At 31.5% G+C, this 7,029-nt stretch overlaps 1 non-coding gene across 1 annotated transcript; it reads right to left on the reverse strand.

Moving 5' to 3' along the window:
* Positions 1-6,125: 6,125 nt before the first annotated feature.
* TRNAP-UGG (transfer RNA proline (anticodon UGG)) lies at positions 6,126-6,197 on the reverse strand. The gene has a single exon. It is a non-coding gene; the product is annotated as a tRNA-Pro (tRNA).
* Between the last annotated feature and the right edge of the window lie 832 nt (positions 6,198-7,029).

Consider the following 7,029-nt stretch of genomic DNA (forward strand, 5'->3'; position numbering starts at 1 on the left):
AAGAAAGCCAATCATAGAGATCATCCTCACAAAAAATCAGCCCATTCCGAAACTTCTAACTCCATCAAAAGTGGTTTACAAAAATCGAACGGTTCACGATTCTTCAACTTGTAAACTAGGGTTTGAAGTTTTGAAATGAACTGAGTTTTGGTGAAGATGATCTTTTCACTATTAAGATCATCCTCACAAAAAATCAACTCATTCTATAACTTATAACCCCTATTTTGAAAAATGTTTGGAACAATATTTGGCTCTCTTTAGGGCATTTGAACGCTTCCCTTTATATTTTACTTAGATATATCATGCATATTATATTTTAAGTTGTTTTACACAATAAAATTTATTCTGGTACTTTAATATTTCAAAGTCGTATCTGATTATGTAACAAATTGACCAAAAATTTCACTTATATTTTATATATACTTTAATTAAATCGAGCCGGGTTTGATAACAATCAATCAAAAAATATTAATTTTTTAATACAATCAGATTGAATCTAAAACTATACATATATAGTATCGGATTGGGATTAGATTAGGTTAGGACTTAAAATATAATATCCAATTGGGTATAGATTAGGTCAAGATCTAATATATTCCTTATCGGATCGGTACCAATTTGGTATCAAACCAATCCGAACCTGATCCATTGACAGCCCGACTCAATGCTAAAATAGTAAAATTTTAAATGCCAATAAAAATGATTTATTAATGTTATAATTATTGATCTTGAATATGGTTTCTAGTTGATTTCAATAGTTTTTTAAGGAGAATTTATGTTGAAGTTATTTTATGGGATTGGGGTCTCTAACCTTTTATTTTGTTAGGTTAGGATGGAACATATGACTTGATAGCAAATCTGATTTGGGACCCATTTATCGAAAAAATGATTAAAAGAAAATGCAACCCTTTTCCAAGGTCGGTCGGACCATGTTGAAATAAAAATTGGCCCGCATGCTATATACATGTTTAATGTCTCTAATTACATTAACGAACGATACGTGCATAAGACCTATCAATATCATCCATTGCAAGATATCGATGATGATCATGACTATAATCATGACGATAATGATGATAAAGACGAAGAATAGGAAGGTATTGAGGTAATTTCTTTTAGTATGCAAGAGAGGACCAGTCTCAAGGGGGGCATGTCATCAATTTAAAAACATAAGAAGCCACATATCAAGTAAAGACAGGGTTTCATTAGCAATATTGCTATCTTACCTTCTTCATCTATTTCTCACAATTCCATTAAGTCATCATTAATGTAATCTCGTCACAAAATCATTCCTTCTCGCATTTTAAATTGACCTACCGCTTTCAAAACTACCTTTTTATATAACTCTTCTCTACTATAATTCTAATCCTTTTAACGTTACTTGTAACTTAGTTTTATTTAGAGAATTGCTATTTTTAGAGAGCTGCTTTTGACACCCGAACTTTTACTTATTACAACTCAATTTTTAAAATTACTTATTACATCCTAATAAAAGATTAAAACACACCATTCAAATATTACAAAAATTTGGTTCAAGTAAATACTTCAACATAACCCCAAAGGGTTGGCTTAGTGGCAAGCCAAGCCTTGATAAGCTCTTCAGAAAGGGTAGGTCAAGTGTTTGAAACCCCATGAAGCAATAAATGCTTTGGTGCCACCCTTTAGGATCCAGTTGACCCTCGACTCAATTAATTGCACATAAGACTTTCCAAGGGGTGATGTGTGTGACCGTGTGATTAGTCTCACATGAAGGGTGGGGATACCCACGATAAGCCAATAAAATTATTACTTCAACATTAAAAAGCATTATAACACATTCAAACAACTTCAACAGTAGTTTACAAATGGGATTAGGCTCCTATAAAATCTCAAATCTAACAAATAAAAATCTAAGAAAAAAAGAGAGTTTCTATTGACACCCCAACTTTTACTTACTCAACCATTGAGATACATCTTTATTTTTTAGTTGGGATATAATAAGTAAAAGTAGCAGTTCTCTTTTATAATGATTTTTAAATTAAAACAATGTAACATTTAAGTCTTTAATTTGAAAGGGTATAATAGTTACATTTCTCAAAAGGTCTTTATAAATATAATGGTCTAAAAGTGGGCATCAAATAATCCATATTCTTTCTTGGAAGCCACTTGGAAAAATATTTTTAAAAGATATGCTCTGTAGTCATTTTCCCAAGATTATATATGAGGCATTTAGAGTAATATGGAGAAATATATATACGAAAGGACTAATGATAAACTGACTAAAAAAAGTCACTCGATGATGTGGATGTGTGTATGGAACCATAGATCTTTTCTCTTGTGCATCCCGAAGAAAAAAGATCAATGGTTCAGTGTACATGCCAGATCAGCTAATGACTTTTGAGTGGCTTTTTCTCAAGTTAATTTATTGCAACTCATACTAAAGTCACATTTCAATTCTACTGACAAAGGATGGACTCAATAGATTCCTATTCAAACCCCAAAAAGATGCCTATTATCAATGGATAGACTCGGGTCAAGTTTAATTATTCTTATTCGAACCCTAAAGAGATGGGTTGCGCCTGAGTCCAACCTTAAATCCCTTTGTATCCCTGTACCTTTTTGGGATGGGACTAATCCCTACGATTGCACACCCTAACCCCATGGAAAGCATACAGAGTAATTCAGGATGCCACCCAATTTCAAACACATGACCAGAGGGAGCAAATCCTTACCGCTAGTTTTATAGCTAAGCCAACACCCTCGGGATAAAAAAAATAAAAACCTAATAATCTTTATTGGGCCTAAATGGGTAAAGCCCTCGTATGGCGTACACAAACCCGGGTTCGACATTTATTTTTATCTTTTCAAGCTTTACTTCGATTACTAGGATGTAATGGGAATTTATTATTTCTTATTTTTAATTTCAGTGGGCCAGAGTTTAAAAGAACAAAATGTAAAATTTAGTGGGAAAATGAATTTATGGTTGTGGGTTTTTGGCAAGGTGTTTTACTTTTTGCTACATTATGTTCGAATATGTGGGAATATATATGCTTTGAAAATGTTAATGTTCTTAACTATCTATTAGTGATTCAATAATCTTAACCATCAATTAGAGACATCTAAAGAAACAATGTTATTGATCAGGACTTCATGACCATAGTTTTTATGTTCTAAAGACTGTCCAAATGTTATTAAAACTTAGCCTAGAACAGATTTAATGAAGATAGTAACCAAGATCCTTTTTAGTAATCATTCAACAAGGACAAATTAATTCAATTCAAGAATGATTCAAGAAAAAAATTTTGAATTATAAATAGGATGATTTGAACCAATAAAATAATGTAGTAGAGATGGCGAGAGGCAGATATTAGGGAATATTCAGTTGATCATAAAAAATAAAAAATAAAAGAGGCGGATGTTAGAATCCATGTGACGTTTTGACCTCATTGACCTAGATTCATTGACTTTCACGGTTTTAATTTCTAAATTGCACGTGGATTATATAATATAATAGATATAAATTTTAAATGGAAATCCAATATCATTAAAATTATATTCTTTAAGGAATTAGTAAGAGACCTTGATAGGTAGGAAACCTATTAAAAGAATTCATCTAGGCCCTTATTCTTCATCTATAAAAGGGATTGGCTAACCCCATATTTTAGGTTGTTTAATGGACACGAAATGTTGAGATAAAGGAAGTGATATCTATTGATCACAAAAGCTTAGTCAATCCAAATAAAGAGAAGGAAGAAAATGAGTATAGAAGAAAAGATCAATTTGATTGAGATTTCGCAAATCACGAGGAAAGAGGAGATTAAATGGAACATCATCAAAAGCATTGGATTAAAGATTTAGCGATGGCACAATGTAAGTAATGATAACTTGAACTAGATTTTTGTTCATGAAATATTAGACAACTCATTATTAGTCAAATTTTTCTTTATTTTTAAAAAATTTAGAGAAATTTGTGTGGGTTCAACATCAAGGCCTAGCCTTTGTTCTTTGAGCCAGGTCGAGCTAGTTAGTGGGTCAATAGGGCTAATCAACAGCCTTTCTTTCTTCTACTAAAAGGAGAAGAAGTGTGTTTAGAAAGTGTTTGGGAGTACACTCATGATAATGTTTCCCAATAAGATAACTATAGTTAAAGTAAGTTAATTAGAGTTAAAAGTGTGGTACCCAAGGATTCTTCATAAATTTGGATACATAAGGTACCTTATCATTTCTTTCTTGTTTCTTTAGGATAATTTTCTATATATATATTCTCTAGCTAAATAGCCTTTGCTTCTTTCTTCACGTAAAATCATTAGATCAAGATTTACATTATTTTTCTTTCCAATTGATTTGATTTTTCGTTTTTTTAATTGTTAATTTGACATATTTTACATTTACATTTTTTTTGTTTGGTTAAGGTAAGATGGTATAAAAAAGTCCACATTTTGTGCGAAACTATAGCCTTTTTTATATAATGATAGTCGAATTTCATAAGAAATCATACAAATAGCACTATTTTTGTTTTTTAGTTAACCAGGTATGTAGATAGGGGATTGGGCTGTATGTGGGCTTTGCCCAGTCCATAGACCATCATAGCCTTGTCCACAGACTAATCCCGGGGCATGTGCAACGCCCACACATCACACACACACCAGGTGAGTGAGGGTGCGCCTTCACGAGTGGCCCTTGAGGAATTAATGCTCATATTAGGTATCAAACTCACGAGCTACGGGTATTAACCGCTTATTGGTCTAAAATTGCTATTGAGCCAATCCCTCGGGGTTTTGGTTCATTTTTCATTAATACTAAATAATTTAGTACCGATAAAGATTTATATAAAAATAAGTAGAGGATAAAAGAATAAAAAATTTGCAATTATTAATTTTAAAATGTATCTCAAAGTCTAAATACATGAAATTATAAACAAATGTCAAGAAAAATATGATGACAAATAACTAAAGTTTAAAATGTGAATGAGAAAGAACAAAAGATATTAGAAAATATTTTGAAATTTTAATCATATTAAGTTCGTACTCTGGCAAATCGGGTAACTTGATGCATTTGATCGAACCATACCCGATTTTTTTTGCTAAAGCCCATGAGGTTTGGGTTTGGCCCACTCAAGTTGTAGCACTAAAAATTAGTGGTGCACATTGGATTGGGTAAATCCGAGAATCGAACCAATCCGAGCCTTTTGAATTGGATTGGTTCGGATTGAGCATGGTTTGGTTTGGGTGCGGTTTGTTAAAAATAAATCCGATTGATTTGGTTTAGTTCTGGATTAAGGGTATAATAGAATTGAATCAATCCGAGAACTGTATATATTTATAAATAAAACCCTTTTGTATTTTCGTTCTTCTATTCTCTCTCTCTCAACTATGTTAGTGTGTTAGAGGTAGCTCATCAAAGTCTTCAACTTCATCTCCACTGTTTTTTTCTAACAAAAACTTATAAAAAATATGCCCCTTTACTTTTAATCATAAAGCTACAAAACAACATTTAATTTCAACTTTTAACAAGTACCAAATAACATTTAGTTTTAAGAATGACTTTGATCTTCAAGTATCCCTTACAAGATAAGTGTTAAATGATTTTTATTTTCTAATTTTTTCATTATTTTTATTTTTAATGTGTCATGCATGATGTTTTATTTATGTTAAAATAATAAGTATGTTGATGTTTTATTTAATATTTATTTTGCGTAATTTTAAGTTTTAATTATTTTAATTTTACTATTGAAAATAATGAGTATGAGAACTGAGAACCAAAGCTGATTTGGATTTGTTCGATTCTATAGGGTAATTGAATTGATTTGATTCCACTGATTTGAACCAATCCAAACCATGCGCACCCCTACTAAAATTTACATGCAAAGGTGCCAGTAATTTAGATGAAATAATAGACAAATTTCATACAATACACCCTGTTCTTTAGTCCATTTTTTAAAACAGATTTTTCTATGTTTCCAAAGTCTTGATTATCAGAATAGTGGTATTGAAAATGTAAATCTCAAAACAGATTTTTCTATGTTTCCAAAGTCTTGATTATCAGAATAGTGGTATTGAAAATGTAAATCTCAGAAACTTATAAGTTTTGATGTTCTCTTGTTGTTGAAAATTTCCAAATTCGTTCCATCTAATAAAATATAAAATGGCCCCCATGCAGAATCGAACTGCACCCCTTCAGTTTCCAAGACTGACGCTCTACCACTGAGCTATAGGGACTGAGTTGCTGATGTCTTTCGTCAAATGTTATTTGATTTATAAATCATCAACGAAAATGACTGATATTCCACAATAGAATATCAGTTACATCAATGCTAATTTGGTACTCTTCTTCCAATCAATGATTTTATGTGGATTACTTATTATCCATTACTTCTCTATTTTATATGATCATCAATTTTGTTTTGGCCATGGTCCATCATCTTGGATTGGATCAGAAATGGAATTCAATCCAAAAATTAAGCGTCTGGATCGAATATTTAAGTTTTGATAAAGACCTGATCTCAAAAGATTCAATCTAATAACTTATCACCAACCCCAAGGGATTGGCTCAATGGCAATTTCGGGTCGATAATCAACTAATGCTTATAGGTTATGAGTTCGATACCCAGTATGAGCATTAACTCCTCCATAGTGCACTCTCATTTACCTCTTTATCAAAACAAAAACGAGAGGAGTTGTGCTAGAGTGAACTCAAGTTGAAACCTCATATCGCACTTCTTGATGTGAAAGTGTATGGGAACTATAGATGCTTTTGTATTTGAAATATATAAATGATGTATTTTTATATTTTACTAAATTTTGTTTTTCGTCTATATGATTTATAATAAGAAATTTTGCATAGATATTTTAATAAGAGAGTTGCTATTGGCACCTCAACTTTTACTTATTATATTCTAATTTATAAAATTATTTATCACACCCCAGTAAAGATTAAAACACACTATTCAAACATTATAGAGGTTTGGCTCAAATAATGAGTCGTGATTTTCTAACTTGAAAATTTTCACTCGTGTGTATTGGCATGGTTGACATGGCAAGGGCACAAATC

The sequence above is a fragment of the Akebia trifoliata genome, chromosome 16, assembly GCF_017979445.1.
Source record: "Akebia trifoliata isolate Shusen 1 chromosome 16, ASM1797944v1, whole genome shotgun sequence".
Taxonomy (NCBI): Eukaryota; Viridiplantae; Streptophyta; class Magnoliopsida; order Ranunculales; family Lardizabalaceae; genus Akebia; species Akebia trifoliata.